Source organism: Colobus angolensis, unplaced genomic scaffold (genome assembly GCF_000951035.1).
Source record: "Colobus angolensis palliatus isolate OR3802 unplaced genomic scaffold, Cang.pa_1.0 Scaffold328, whole genome shotgun sequence".
In the NCBI taxonomy this organism is placed as follows: domain Eukaryota; kingdom Metazoa; phylum Chordata; class Mammalia; order Primates; family Cercopithecidae; genus Colobus; species Colobus angolensis.
Window position 1 is genome coordinate 1,304,639 of NW_012116577.1, and position 17,073 is coordinate 1,321,711.

The following is a 17,073-nucleotide window of genomic DNA, read 5'->3' on the forward strand; positions in this document are numbered from 1 at the left end:
TCCTGGAAATATTCTAGATCTTGACCATTTGGTAGATAGATAGATGATATGGTTTGTCTCTGCGTCCCCACCAAAATCTCATATTGAATTGTACTCCCAGAATTCCCACGTGTTGTGGGAGGGACCCGCTGGGAGATAATTTGAATCATGGGGGCAGTTTTTCCCATACTGTTCTCATGCTAGTGAATATGTCTCACGAGATCTGACAGTTTTATTCGAGATTTCCGCTTTTGCATCTTCTTCATTTTCTCTTGCTGCTGCCATGTAAGAAATGCCTTTCACCTCCCACCATGATTCTGAGCCCTCCCCAGTCATGTGGAGCTTTAAGTCCAATTAAACCTCTTTTTCTTCCCAATCTTGGGTATGTCTTTATCAGCAGCATGAAAATGGGCTAATCCAATAGGTATATACATGTGTGAAAATTTATCACACTGTACATTTAAGATACATGACCTTACTGCATATAACTCAGTAGAAACAGAAGTTGTTGTTGTTTTCTGATTACAAAGAGAATATATGCAAGGAAAATACTTAGATATACAACATTTAAAAAAAAATCAACCATAATACCATCTAGAGTGATAAGGGAATACATTGATATGCGTAACAAACTTAAGACCATATTACACACTCAATCTTCTATTTCTTTCCTCTTAAAATGAAAGCTTTGTATCATAAAATTTTCTATGTTTCAATGTCTACAAAGTATTCCAACACATAGAATTATTTTTAACCTATCCCTTATTAATGAACATTTTAAATGTTTTTAATGTTTAAAATACTTTTTAAAAATTCTAATGCTTATAAATTTTGCTATTATACATTACAATAGATGAATATCCCTACATAGTCTTTGATGACACACATAAAATGCATTTGAGAGGATGGAACTGAAGGTCATTATGTTATGTGAAATAAGTCAGGCACAGAAAGACAAATATCACATGTTCTTACTTATTTATGAGATCTAAAAATCAAAACAATTGAACTCATGGAGATAAGAGTAGAAGGATGGTTACCAGAAGGTGGAAAGTGTAGTAGGGTGTGGGGGGCATGGGGGGAGTGGTTAATGTAATAGGTACAAAAATTAGTTAGAAAAAAATGAATAAGACCTAGCATTTGAAAGCACAGCAGGCTGACTATAGTCAATAATAATTTAATTGTACATTTTAAAATAACTAAAAGAGGTATTGGATTGTTTGTAACACAAAGAATAAATGCTTCAGTAGATGGATACCCCATTTTTCCATGATGTGATTATTATGCATTACATGCCTGTATCAAAATATCTCAGGCACCCCATAAACATATACACCTACTATGTACCTACAAAAAAATTTAAAAATATTTAGATGCATTTCAGAAACGAAAATACTAAACCCAACAATGTAAACATTTTCTAGAGTACTTATGAAGTAGTATATTGTCAAATTACCCTCAAGAATATAGTACCATAATAGTTTTTGCCTGTTAATTTTATTTATGTGTATGTACAGGATTGCTTTCTAATTCAAATAACCAAAATTATATAACCTTGGCAAAGTAGTACATGTTTAATGCTGACACAGACATATCAAGCAAGAAAAATGATGTATACAGAAGTCACTCAACTTCAAATGCAGATTACATTAACTTTTCTTCAAGTAGACTTATTGAAACAGTATTTAATACTTCTGAGACATATATAGAAATACAAAATAAAATATTACTTTCTTCCCCCAAAGCAGTAAAAGGTTATATACTTAAGACTCTTCTCTTCTGTGCAAGTAAGTCTCTACACCTACTCTTAAATGAGATTTGTCTATAAATTTTTTTTAAAAGGACATCACTGCTAGAGTGGTATCCTCATTAGAAATGCCTCTGTTACAAACATTGGTGCTACTCCCTAATGCTGATGTTACACTGAAATTTTCATTCCTCCAGAATTGATGCAAATCATATCAAACACTACACCATACAACAAAGAAAAAGCGATAACAAAGGGAAGTATATTAGCATAGCAAATACTTAGCAATACATGACTTACTGCATACACCAAAATAATATTCACATCTGAAAAAATTTTGCAGTGAGTTAAAGCCTAGCATTTATATATATATTTTTTCCATTCTAAAGCAAAATTGACCAAACAACTTAAAACCAACTTAAAACCAACTTTTTCTTAAGGAAAGAGAGAGAATATTGACATATAAACATAAATCTGAATTGGTCATATGACTAGTAATATCTATATACAAATTATCCTTTCCAGGGATATCTCACAGTAAATTCAATAAAATACAATTTCAATGTATGTCTCTGACTCCCTGTCACACATGCATATACATAAGCACAGAAAAACACTACGTATTTAATGTATAGGTGAATTTGCAATTATTTCTCATTGGTTGAAATAAGACAGAAAAGCAAAGCATTTTACTTTTACTAAGATGAACAATAATTTATAAGGTGATATGATTTTCATCCCAGGAAAGAAAATGATCATTGACTAAGAAAGCAGTCATGGCAGACAGAGATTGGTCCAGGGGCCACAAATTCAAGTGCCCACAGGGACTACACAGGTATCGTAGATGCATGAGGAAGCTGAGCTGAATCCTGGCAACCTACAAAACACGAGCCATCCTAACAGCATTAGCCACAGTCAGTTGTTGCCATAGTAGAAATGCCCACCTTATGCTTCAGATTTTATCATTTTTCATGAGAGGGACTTTTTTAACACTGGATTTTAAAAAGCTTCTAATTAATACTTAAATTTGTTTAACCATGTGCAAGCCTTATTAAACATGGACTCATCCCAAAGTAAATCAGTTTGCAATCTCTGTCTAGTCCATAAAGGAGAAATAATCTGCCCAAAATCACACAGTAGGGCACTGGCACATCCAGAAGAGGTTTGTCCCTCCAAGAGGTGTGTTCACCCCCACCACCCAGTTTGCTGCATTCTCTGACAAAGTTGTATTCCAAAACCACATTTTGTCACATGTTCTCTGGGGTACCACTATGAATCTGGGCTATTACGGTTTTCCTTTTCTATTAGAATCTCCCTCCTAATCTCATTCATAAAAACTCCAATTAGATCAGCCTCCCATGCATCTGAGGTCCCTTCTCACATTTGTACTTTCGTTCAGGCTCTTCTCCCTCCCTGGAAGATGCCCATTACTCCGCCCTCCTTTGTCCTGCCCACCTCTCGGGGCCAGACTTAAATACTGTATTTCTAGGAAGATTTCTTTGAAGCTCACAATGAAGTCTTTCTTTGGAATATTACTGCTCTTCTAACCAGTACAGTGCCATATTATCTATTGATTATGCTGTTTTATAGTATTTATATACCCAAATCTACCATAAATTCCTTTAGAGTTCAAACTCTCTTTTCCTTCTTTCACACTATCGACATTCTAACATATTACTAATTCTAACATACTAATTCTAACATTTTACTAAGCAGGTGTTAAATACTCAAGAAATAGTCTTTACTGGTTGACCTCATACCTCTTCCAGGATGGATAAGGATGCCATAAATAATCCTGGAAATTATTTGCCATGCTATTTTAGCATCTCTACTAGTTTCTGAGGGCTGCCATTACAAAGTACTGCAAGCTTGGTGTGAAACAATGGACATTTATTCTCTCACAGTCCTGGAGGCTATAAGTCAGAAATCAGGCTATCGGCAGGACCATGCTCTCTCTGAAGGCTCTAGAAGATCTCCATTTCTTGCTTCTTCTTGCTTCTGGTGGTTGCCAGCAATCCTTAGAGTTCTCTGCCTTGTAGCTGGACCACTCCAGTCTCTGCCTCTGTCTTCCCATTGCCTTCTCCCAATGTGTCTGTGTTGTGTCCAAATTTCCCTCTTTTCATAAGGACACCAATTATATTGGATTTAGGGGCCCTCTCAAATCCAGTAGGACCTCATCTTAGCCTAATTACATCTCCAAAGACCATCTCTCCAAAATAAAATTAAAATCACATCCATAGTTTTCTCATGGACATAAATTTTGAGGGGACAGTATTCCATTTTATATAGCAGCTAACCTATTCAGGGTTGATTTTATGTAGAATTCAAAATAGCAGTAACCACTGGAGAATAAACAATACTCTAAAATAAATATCTTGAGCTTTTGTTGCCTACATTTTTTAAAGGAGTATCATAATTTGGGGTATTTGGAGAAACCCACTCATAACAAAACTAAAAAAAATCTAGAGAAAGTTCAAAATTATAAAATATTGGCTGATTTTAGGCTGTATTGCCCCATGCATCTTGAAGTATTTATAGATTTAAACACTTCAGTCATCCATAAGAAGCCCCATTGAGAAAGTTAAACAAGATAATAAGGAGAAATAATCTGCCCAAAGTCACAAAGTGGAAAAAGAAGAAGAGATGACAGAAAGGTTTTGTCCCCCATTTCCTTGCATCATTTGAAGGGTTTCTCTGATCTTGTCTGACAGTTATTATGTTATCTATTACTGTGCCTATGGTAGCACTTACATAAATCAAGTAAATAGATCTAGTCTCCAGCCACCAGAAGTTTGCAATTTACAGATGTTTACATAAATTAATAATTTATATTAGGCTGGCAGTATGACACAATGGAAATATCCCTAAGTATATTCATCACAGCCCTGCCATTACTAATTGCAGGACCTGAGCAGGTTGCATAACCTCTCTCCATAGCACTTCTTCACTTGAAAGTTAAAGTGGGACAGGCTAGATTATCTCTAAAGTCCCTTCCAAATGTAAGTGGAAAGGCGGAACATATACGTTTATTGAACCTCTTTGTTGGAGGGTATCTCAGAAGTTAAATAGAAGAAGGGACCAACACTCATTCTTCAGTTCAAGGTTTCAAAAGACTAGAATAGCATTTCAATACATCACTTCCACAGAAACAGGGTGAGTAAAACTTTGGTTGGAGAATGGAAAATCTATTGATAAAAGAAGACAAGTGAGGGGTACCCAGGAGGTGAGAACTAGGGAACACAAGAGAATATGGGAAGTAGGCGGGCAAATTAACTGAGAAGGGTAAAGGGAGAAGCCATGCCGGGGCCAGAAGTGAAGAAGAATAGAACAGGAATTAGAGAGAGAAACTGTTGAAAATTCATTTCAGAGTCCAAAGACTGAAAACATTCCTCACCTAGCGAGGCTGGAGACATGTATTTCTCCATTTCAGAAAATTCATGCAAAATAACCAGAATAAATACTCTTGAATGAGGGATGGAACTTCCAAAGTCATTCCATGGTAAAAATTTGAAGCAGTGCAATCACACGCTATCATGAGAAAGTCAGCCCCTATTGGTGCCCTTAGCCACTTCCTTTCACTCCTCTCTGATTTTCAGTCTCAGCTGCAGTGGACAGTTCCAAACAAGCTCAGACATGACTTCTTTTGGCAGCATCCTGACTCCAGGAGGCACTATACCTCTTTCTTCTTTATGGCTGGGGCCTTCTCAACTTCAAGTAAATCTGCTCAGCCCTTAAACAAGCCCGTTCTGAAGTACTAGAAGAGTTAATGTCCCCAGGGGCAATCTTCAATCAATGAGGGATGGCAGCTAATGCTCCCAAGTGCTTCTGCCTCAAGTCCTTATAGAGACAACCCTGGGATACCTAATTTGCCTTCCAGAAGTCTTGATCAATCAAGTGCTACTGCCCAAGGCAGAAACATCTTCCTCTATCTCATTTTCTACTCTCTTCCTCACTCCAGCCCCTCTGAAGTGACTTCCAAAATATACTACTTACACCCAAGTCCTTCTCAGTCTCTGTTGCAGACTCAGATGTTTCAAAACATTGCCTCATTAGAGAACGCTCTTGAAAGTAATGAGAAGTAGTCAAACTTTAAGAGCAATGGGGTATTTGGAGGCATGAAACCTGGAGTCTAGCTCTGTCACTAAGTTGCTGTATGACCTTAGAGAAGCCAGCTAACTCATCCAATCTGTGGTTTTTAAATGCAGCTATCAGACTAGATATCTTAGGTTTTTCCAGTTAACATAGCCTTTAATTTGAAAATATATCTCCCAATCTATAGTTCAGAAATTACGAGACCAAAGAGAGAAGGTTCCACTACACCTAGATTGTTGGGATGTAATTGCAACTACAGTCTACTATAGTTCAAAACCTTAATGAGAGCCTGCAGTGATAGAACCTGATTCACATTTTCAGCAGTGAGGCTTATTTCTATTCCAGGCTCTCAAATACTCTAATAACCAAATCAAATAGAATATCTACACTTTTTATGAGAAAGAATGGTATCAGTGACTTAGAACGTTGGATAATAACAAATCTATATGAGTGGGTCTACTAAATATCCTAAATAAATTGTAAACCTGTTTTGTAACTCCAAGACAGATATATACTGCTCTCATTTGTAACATACCTCCTTTTAAATTTTTTAATTTTTTTTTTTTTAACCAGAGACAGGATGTCACTATGTTGCCCAGGCTGGTCTCACACTCTTAGCCTCAAGCAATCTTCTCTCCTCAGCCTCCCAAAGTGCTGGGGTTACAAGAATAAGCTGCCACACCCAACCTATATCTCCTTTTTAAATAGAAAAATTGAGTTCTGTAAAATAAAATCAGATTAATTTTAAATGCCACCGTAATCAAATATTCCTAATTCCATAAAATCATGTCTTAATTCATAACTAAAATATAGCCCCAAATTAATGTCCATGTTTAAGCAGCACTGTAGCATGTTTTGAGTCATGAGAAATTATTTAAGGAACAACTTCTGACAACGTTGTTTACAAATCAGAAAAACAGCAGAAAAATTTGTATTTGTTTGACCTTGGCATTTCTTTTCTGCATCAGCTTCTCACTTCACAGGAGACTACATCCCTTACACGTGAAACATTTTAGAACACAATCTAGTCAGCTAGCATACATTCTGCAGAGATTCTATTTCTAGAACTCAGAGAATAAGGCAGCACAAAAAAAAAGGAGATGTGCAGTTACGAATGTCTAACATAAATTCACTGGTGAGGAGGAAGCAGCCCAACCTGAAGGATGCCTATTCAAACATCTAAGATCCTTCTCAAGTCTGACCTCTTTGAAGAACTCAAAAGGAAAGAAGCAACAGTAACTTGGAGGCACTCCTGTGGCCAAATTCAATTTCAATTCTACGTTTGTTTATATGACTAAGTGCCCAGTTCCGAGACTTGGCAGCAATAGCAGAGGTTTGCTGTTTGTTTCAGATGGTTTTTTACCAAGAAAGGATTATCTCCCATGCTACTACGGCATCTTATTACTGACCTGCCCTTGGGCCCATGGAAACCCCATTCTCTTTCCTGCGGTTTTTAAAGCTAATAAATGTGGCTTATATGCTCATCAAAGTCATTCCATATTTGAAATATTTATGCCAGGAAATAGAAAAGTATTATTTTTCAGATCTCAGGGAAGAAAATCATCCATTTTAAAAAATAGCATTAGGCCGGGTGCAGAGATTCACGCTTATAATCCCAGGACTTTGGGAGGCCAAAGCAGGAGGATCACCTGAGGTCAGGAGTTCAAGGCCAGCCTGGCCAACATAGTGAAACCCCATCTCTACTAAAAATACAAAAATTAGCTGGGTGTGGTGGCATGTGCCTATAATCCTAGCTACTCTGGAGCTGAGGCAGGAGAATCACTTGAACCTGGGAGGCAGAGGTTGCAGTGAGCCAAGGTTGCTCCAGCCTGGGTGCCTGGGTGACAGAGGGAGCCTCCGTCTCAAAAATAAATAAAAATTAGCATTTATCATCACACATGCTGGAAAGGAAGTGCTGGTAATGAAAGGTAAGCATTTTCTTTGCTCTCTTCCTTATAGTCCCTTTGAAGCAAGATCTATGTCATCTCAAAGTCTCTAAATGTGGTCACATTTTATTTCTATTGTTAATTCATGGCAGGTAAGGCAAGGAATAGATCTTACATTAATTAGAAATGGTGTTTGCCAATCTGTGCCAGGCATTGAGCTAAGTGTTTTATGTAGGTAATCACATTTAAACCTCACCAAATCATGTTGAGCATCTTAAAGAACTAACCCATTCAAGATCATACAAAAAGCAAGTGTCAGAATCAATGTTTAAACCAGGTCCATCAGATTCAAAATCATAATCACTCTTACAGCAGTCTATCCAAAACCTGGAAATTCCAGCGATGACCATAATTAGAAAAGAATTAAACTAAAGATATACAAAGTTCCCAGTCATAGTCTCTGTGGCTTTAGTGTCTAGAAAGAAGATTCAATATAATAATAGCATTATCGACAATTATTTTGCTACTTTATTCAACAGTATATTACTTATTAGGCACACAACTCAAAAGTTAATTTCAGAATAATTAAGAGTTGAACCACTAAAGAAAATATACATTGAGAAAATTTGTGTGAAAATAATATTTTAATCTAAAGAGAAATAATCTACTTATAAGAAATTCAAGTGGGATATCACAGGACTATTTCTTTGCCATCATTAGAATGCAGGATTAGACTAATAATTCTCTGGTACTAACCAAATCTAAATAGTATAATAAAACTGTACAGCTTCTCTTCGAGGTGGAAAGTTCCCAGCAAAGGTTTTAGAGAAGCAACATCAACATCAGAGTTTAAGAGAAGAGCTTTTATAATGTAATTTTATACGTTATAAGAGCTAGTTTAGGCCGGGCGTGCTGGTTCACGTCTGTAATCCCAACACTTTGGGAGGCAATGGCAGGTGGATCACCTGCAGTCAGGAGTTTGAAACCAGCCTGACCAACATGGAGAAAGCCCCCCCTCTACTAAAAAAAAAAAAAAAAAATACAAAATTAGCCAGGCATGGTGGCGCATGCCTGTAATCCCAGCTACTCTGGAGGCTAGGGTAGGAGATTCATTTGAACCCAGGAGGTGGAAGTTGCAGTAAGCCAAGATCGCACCATTGCACTCCAACCTGGGCAATAAGAGCAAGGGAAACTCCGCCTCAAAAAAAATTAAAAAAAAGAAAATATCTGTAATCTGTTTTCAGGTCCCTTATACTACTTTTGATAGTTACTAGAAGGAGGTATCCAATAAAAACAGTAACAGATAAGCAGAGGTATGATTAGAGCTGAGAAAATATTAATCGTATCATTCATTCAGTCTCATCTCTCCTTCCTCTGAGAAATTATTTTCTGTTCATTTTGCTCACGTAATAATCAGATCAATTACGTCAAAAAGAATATCTTCTCTCTCTATAATCATGAGACACTCACATTATCCATAACATCCATTGAATAAATTATATCATAAAGAGCATTATTAATGAACTTGTTTCCCCCTGATTTCTTAGTTCTCTATCCAGGAATTCTTCACTATGAATTCCTGGCCTCTACTTACAATCTAGGTGCAATCTAGGTACCTTCTAAAATACTATCTTTAGACACACACACAGACACATATACACATAGTCTATAAAACTTGCTCTTCACAGCAAAACTTGTCCATTTCAATATTTTTCTTTTAGTTTACAGTCTGAACAAGCTCTCAGACTTGAGCCATTGCACTTTGTGCATATTGACTTCTAAATTGCCTACTGTTTCAGACAAAGACTTTTACACAAAGGAAATAGAGATTTCAATTTAGTTTCTAATTTCCAACTCTCTCTCCATTATAAATTTAATTTCATCTTCTTCTATACCTATGAGCTTCCAACTAAAGCTGCAACTTGTGCTGGAAAATACACATTTAAAAAAATACAAAAAATTAGCCGGGCATGGAGGCGGGCGCCTGTAGTCCCAGCTACTCGGGAGGCTGAGGCTGGAGAAAGGCGTGAACACAAGAGGCCGAGCTTGCAGTGAGCCGAGATCGCGCCACTGCACTCCAGCCTGGGTGACAGAGTGAGACTCCATCTCAAAAAAATAAAATAAAATAAATAAATAAATAAAGCACTCTACACCCATAATTAAGTAACCAGGATTTCACAGATCATAGAGGAAGAAAAGAGTACAGTAATATAGGAACAATAATAATAAGAGTTAGTACTTAACTGACTTTACTGGGTTCCCAGGCACTTTTACATGAAATAATTAATTCACAAAACAATCCTATAAGGAAGGTCACTACTATTATCTCCATTTAAAAGAAAAAGAAATTGAGGCAGAGTAGCTTTCAAAAGTTATTCAACCAGTAATTAGTGGAGTCAATATTTAAACCCAGTTTAGCTCTAAAGTCAGCTTGCTTAACCACCATACTACACTGCCTCTGAAATTTCATTTAGTAAATTAACATCATCAACAAATATGTTACTAAATACAGTCCTATTTATGAGTGTTTATTATAAAAATGCATGCGCTTAGACCTAGAAATTAATATGTGTCAAAAAGATATGACTGTATCTGAATTTTAAAATAAAAGTTACATTAGAACATTCCTATTTTTGTTGCAGTTTCAATGTAAAGCAGTTCTTAAGTAAAAACAATTTGGAATAGAATATTACCCCTTAATTCATGTCACCATAATTATTTCCTTAAACAATGCTAAAATGACTTAGAATAGTAATACATATTTGTTAATATCAAATAAGATAAATTATACACAAAGAAAATAATACTTAAACGCTTATAAAGCAAAAACTCTAAGCATAATTTAATCATTTGTCAACCAACTTACACTGAGAACTCACTGGTTCATGCAGCACGACAGAGGACCAGCAAGAAGAAAACAGCCTTACCCTTGAGAATTTCTCAGTCAAAGGGAAGTAGACATTTCAAAATTACCAAATGTTAAGGGCTATAATAAAGGTATGTTGTAGAGCTACTGGGACCAAGAAAATACAGCAATGTTTTTGTTGGGTGTGGAAAACTCCAGGAAGACCTTCACAAAGGCAGCGACATTGCAAAATGTATGTGCCTTACCCAGTCAGAGGCTGGGGTTAACAAGTATAGAACATTCCAGTCAAAAGGAAATACATGAAAGAACATGACTTGTTTGGGGAATAAGCAGGGTCTTGGGTTCACAGGGGCAGGAGATAAGCCTGGCAAGACTATGTGACTTGACTACTGTGCTTTAAAATGCCAGCTTTGCGGAAGTACCTACTGGATGCATGTAAGCAAGGAGGAGACATGGTCTAATCTATTCTAGAAAATTTGCTCTGATTTCAGTGTGTCTGATGACTCACACTGTGGGGAGACCCAATAGGGAAGGAATTGCAATGGCTTCCCTGAGAGATGGTAAAGGACTGAGCCAGGGCAGCAGTGGTGTGGAGGAGATTTGATAGTAAACGGTTTGCCATAGCTTCTCCCAACTCCCCCTAAATGCTGAAAAAGAATGTCTTACAGACTGCTGAGTAATAGCCCAATTCCCTTTAAAGTAATATACCCTTGGAGTCATAAGTAGTCCGGTTATACTAGCTTTTTAAGATGAAATAGCTGAAAATCTACAAGTCCATATCTCTTTTCACTGTTGGGAAACAAATTAAGCTATAACAAATAACACAACTAAAAGTCTAGCATTCAGTAGGGAGATAAAATTGCTAATGAAAAATGGAGCACACAGTGTATGCTAACAAGTATATAAATATGTCCAGTGGTACAGAAAATACACACAATTACTTGATTTTAAATCTATACTGTGTAAGTATTTAACAGTCTTATTCCTTGTTATATTACTTTCAGCATTCTTAAATCAACTTTAAGAACCTCTTTATATCTGTGCAGTAGGAATGCATGTAATATGCAAGGACTGTAAGTCTTTTCATTTCATTTGTAGGTAATCCATCTTGCTCTGTTGCCCAGACTGGAGTACAGTGGTGTGATCATGACTCACTGCAGCCTCGACCTCCCAGGCTCAAGCAATCCTCCCACATCAGCCTCCAGAGTAGCTGTGACTACAGGCATGTGCCATCACACCCAGCTAACTTTTTTTTTTTTTTTTTTGATAGAGACAGGACTCACTATATTGCCTATGCTGGTCTCAAACTCCAGGGCTCAAGAAATCCCCGTGCCTTACCCACCCAAAGTGCCGGGATTATAGGCATAAGCCACTGTGCCCAGCCTGAAGTCAAATACTTCATTAAATTTTACAAATCTTGGAGACTTTGAATATTCCAAGTGAAGTTTACCAAACAGGGATACCTTTAATTGTTTTAGCACAGATTATCTCACCCCCCAAAAAACTGTGTCACTTTTATCTCATTTTTTTAAAAATATGAATTTTTTCTTCAGTCAGAGCCAGCATGCCACAGTAAAATGTCTGTCTTGTCCTAGCTGACACTTTCCCCTGAATTACTTTCAGCGCTATTTTTTTACTTTTTGCTAATATTTAAACATTTATAATTTTCACTCTTGGATCAAATACAGGTCTTTGAAAGACAACATTATTTCAATATCCTACATAATGCTTATTTAATTAAGTAGTGTGCTACTATACATTCTAAATTTTATTTCTGACTGGGTGTGGTGGCTCACGCCTATAATCCCAGCACTTTGGGAGGCCAAGGCAGGTAGATCACCTGAGGTCAGGAGTTTGAGACCAGCCTGGACAACCCTGTGAAATCCCATCTCCGCTAAAAATAAAAAAAATAAAATAAATAAAAATTAGCTGGGCATGGTGGTGGGCACCTGTAATCCCAGCTACTTTGGAGGCTGAGGCAGGAGAATTGCCTGAACCCAGGAGGTGGAGGTTGCAGTGAGCCAAGATCACACCACCGCACACCAGCCTGGGCGACAGCGTGAGACTCTGGCTCAATAAGAATAAGAATAAGAATAGCTTCTTACAAAATCTTGCTATGGTTTGAATGCATTCTCCAAACTTCAGGTGTTGCCAGTGTGATAGTAATAAAAGGTGAGGACTTAAAGAAATGAGTAGGCCATGGGGACTCCTTCCTCATGAATGAGATTACAGCCCTTATAAAATAGGTTTTCTTAAACAAATTTACAAGAAAGAAACAAACAACCCCATCAAAAAATGGGCAAAGGATACGAACAGACATTTCTCAAAAGAAGACATTTATGCAGCCAGCAAACATGAAAAAAGGCTCACCATCACTGGCCATCATAGAAATGTAAATCAAAACTATAATGAAATACCATCTCATGCCAGTCAGAATGCAGATTATTAAAAAGTCAGGAAACAATAGATGCTGGTGAGGCTGTGGAGAAATAGGAATGCTTTTACACTGTTGGTGGGAATGTAAATTAGTTCAACCATTGTAGAAGACACTGTGGCGATTCCTCAAGGATCTAGAACCAGAAATACCATGTGACCCAGCAATCTAATTACTGGGCATATATCCAAAGGAATATAAATCATTCTACTATAAAGACACATGCACATGTATGTTTACTGCAGCACTATTTACAGTAGTAAAGACTTGAAACAAACCTAAATGCCCATCAATGATAGACTGGACAAAGAAAATGTGGCACATATACACCATGGAATACTATGCAGCCATAACAAAGGATGAGTTCATGTCCTTTGCAGAGACATGGATGAAGCTGGAAACCATCATCCTCAGCAAACTAACAAAGGAACAGAAAACCAAACACCGCATGTTCTCACTCATAAGTGCGAGCTGAACAATGAGAACACATGGACACAGGGAGGGGAACATCACACATGTGGCCTGTCGGGGGAGGGGAGCAAAGGGAACCAAGGGAGGGAGAGCATTAACACAAATACTAATGCATGAGGGGGCTTCAAACCTAGATGATGGGTTAATAGGTGCAGCAAACCACCATGGCACATGTATACCTATGTAACAAACCTACACGTTCCGCACACATATCCCGGAACTTAAAGTAAAATAAAAATAAAAACAAAAAAGAGGCTTCCTACAGTATTCAGCTAGCTTACCTTTCTACCTTCTATGTGAGCACTCAGCAAGAAGGCCCTCACCAGACCTCAAATGCTGGTACCTTGTTCTTGGACCTCCCCATCTCCAGAACTGTGAGAAAATAAACTTCTGTGCTTTGTAAGTTATCTGGTCTGTGGTATTCTGTTATAGAAGCACAAAATAGACTAAGACAAACATCATTTTTTATTTAAAGTTTATGAAATGTTGTAAACTCTATTGGTATGGTAACCTTCTCCACGAATGTGTTAAATATATTTAAGAACATCTCAGTCAGCTGGTTAATGGGTTTGTAATTCACTAATCGCTTGGTTCTACCTTTTCTTATATTTTTATTATTACAGAGATTAAAACTACATTTAATCTAGACACACTAAACTGTGTTGCTGCATTACAATTTTATTTAAGGAAGCAAGCATCATTGTGTTTTAAGAAGTAAGATATGTGCAGCCTTTACTGTCTGCAGCCTTTTACTAAGGGCAAGGTCTTGAGCTTGGTCCAAGCCAGCAGCAATGAGAGATCCCAGTTTGGGGCTGCTGACAGTGTGACTTTCTCTGCCTGTTCTTATCACCTTGTTCTCCACTGTGCCATCTGCCATATACCTGTGCAGAGATCCGGAGTTACAATTTGCCTTTCTTCCTCTAGGCTTACTGAATAACCTTATCCTCTAGCTTGCTGAATAACCTTATCCTCCAGTCTCCACAGATAACCTCATTTCTACCTTCCAAAAATGAAATCAATTAGTCAATGTATCTCTTTTTGAGAAAACCCATCATATCTTAAGAAAGTCTCTTATTATATTATTTTCAAATGCAGTTATGCCTAATGTTACAAATATCACAAGCAATGAAGCCAGTAATAGTTAAATCTCACTGGGATAAAGATGGGCAGAGGCATATATTCTCCAGACTTTTAATTTAGTAGAATTTTATGTACCTAATTCAGGAAAGTTCAGTTGGTGGGCCAGCAAAGAGAATACACAGGAATGTGTGGCTGTATGTGAGTGTGTGTACATATGTGTCTGCATCCCTGAAAATGAGAATCTGCATGTATAAGAAGTCACATAGAGGTGTATTGTGCTGTGTCCGTTCAGAATGATCATGTCTTTCTATTGGAACTAATTTATACAGTGCTTATTTTCAGTTTTTTTGTGTGTCTAAGTACAAGTTCATAAATAGTTCAGAAGCCTGCTAGTTTTATGCACTTCTCAACCTAATAGGATTTACCAAGTCAATCAAAGCAGATGCAAGCAGTAGGCTTTCAACACAAATTTCATCTTTGTCATTATGTTGCCCTCTCTGCTCTCCCACACCTAAGGGAAGCTCTGGTACAGACTAAGATAAACTATAGGGATGATATGGTTTGGCTGTGTCTCCACCCAAATCTCATCTTGAATTGTATTTCCCATAATCCCCACATGTCATGGGAGGGACCCAGTGGGAGGTAATTGAATCATGGGGGCAGTTACCCCCATGCTGCTGTTCTCATGATGGCAAGTGAGTTCTCATGAGATCTGATGGTTTTATAAGGCGCTTTTCCCTCTTTGCGCAGCACATCCCCTTCCTACCATCATGGGAAGAAGGATGTGTTTGCTTCCCCTTCTGCCACGATTGTAAGTTTACTGAGGCCTCCTCAACCATGTGGAACCATGAGTCAATTAAACCTCTTTCCTTTATAAATTATCCAGCCTTGGGCAGTTCTTTATAGGAGCGTGAGAACCGATTAATACAAGGGACCACTGCTAAGGCGTTTTCATTAGTATAGGTTAATTTGACATAGTCATAATGGAGAATTCGTGTTTTACATTTATTTTTAAATTCTTAAGTTAATTAAAATGTGTTCAACATACTTGTTGGTGTTCTTTCTGGATACAAAAAGATTGTGTGTAAATACTTTATCTTTTTCATCTTCATGTTAGAATTATAGCACAATAGCTAGCATGTAACAGGTAATAAATATTTGTTGAATGAATAATGATTTGAAATAAAAATATCAGTGAGAAAACATAAATGTTAATAAGTAGCTCAAGACTGTTGGGATAAACTGAGCTAGAGTGCAGGTCATAACTACCCGTCTTTATAAGGAAGCTAAAAAGGGAAATATGAGGACAGTGAGAAGAACAATGACTTTCTCTCTCAAGCTTAACTTAAACCACCAAGAAAGTTCTTAAAGCCTTTCTCAGACTCTCACCAAAGCATAAGAGTCAGAAAAAATGGTCATTTTCAAAGGAGTAGAAAATTCTGTACAAAGTAAACAACAGCTGAAGCAGGAAAGGAACATACGTTTTCTTACTTAGTGGCACGCAGGCAAAACAGAACATAGGACCAGCTTGGTTATTTTCTTTGAATACAGGAAATTTCCAAAACATGATATATAGCCATGTTCAAGTATGAGTATAATTACAGAGTTCCCTCTGCACCCTTTCATCAGCCTATAAACTCAACAGCAGAGTCTTGTCAGAATAGGCCCAAACTGGAAAACTATGTCTGTTTATCTCTCTCAGAAAAGATGCTAACCTTAGGATGTGAGCGGTGCACCATGAGAGCACAAGATGTTCCTTCTCTCTCAAAGTCAGTCCCAGAACTGAAAAGAAAAATGTTCTCAGTTGGCATCACTGCCCTGTTTTTCATCCAACAAAGAATATGCGCTATGAATTTTCTCAAGCAAAAACTCACTGAATTATTTTAACAGGAGCAGATTCAAGTACTTTTTATTAAGAGTAATAAATCAATCACGAAATTAACTTCATGAAATATGTTTTATAGGTAATGTGAACAAATGTACAATATGACCAATGATTCAACAAGTATAATTATCTACAAGGTCTGTTTCGAAGGAAAAAAAGCTGTACCAAATTGATGCTTTAGCTGTTTTTGCTTATACCTTTGCTGTGTTTGTAACTAAATTTCATTTAATCATTAACTATATCTTTCTGTCATTAATTCCCTTTCCATTTTTAATGACTAAGTGGGATTCTGGAGTGATTAGCAGACAATCTCACACTCTTTCATGAATATGTGCAATTTAGCCATAATAGCAAGGCTCCATTTATGGTACACATTTTCTTTCAAACAATATGCAAATATACTGCAAATGTTTCAACACACACAAACTAGAAGTACAACGAAAGTAAGATATTAAAACAATAAATTACATTTAAATGCATATTACATTTAAATAAGTTTAATAAAACTTTAAATAAACTTGTTTTAAATAACAATTTACCTTAAATCAAACTTTACATTTAAATGCATCATTTTATAAATCATTCTCCTTCATTGGGAAGTTATTGTTTTTAATTATTCTAAAAAGTTTTAAA

General features: G+C 36.9%; 1 protein-coding gene across 4 annotated transcripts in view; it reads right to left on the minus strand.

The window, feature by feature from the left end:
* Window positions 1–17,073, minus strand: part of MAPK10 (mitogen-activated protein kinase 10) — a 344,777-nt gene that overhangs the window by 298,524 nt on the left and 29,180 nt on the right. The window lies entirely within an intron of this gene.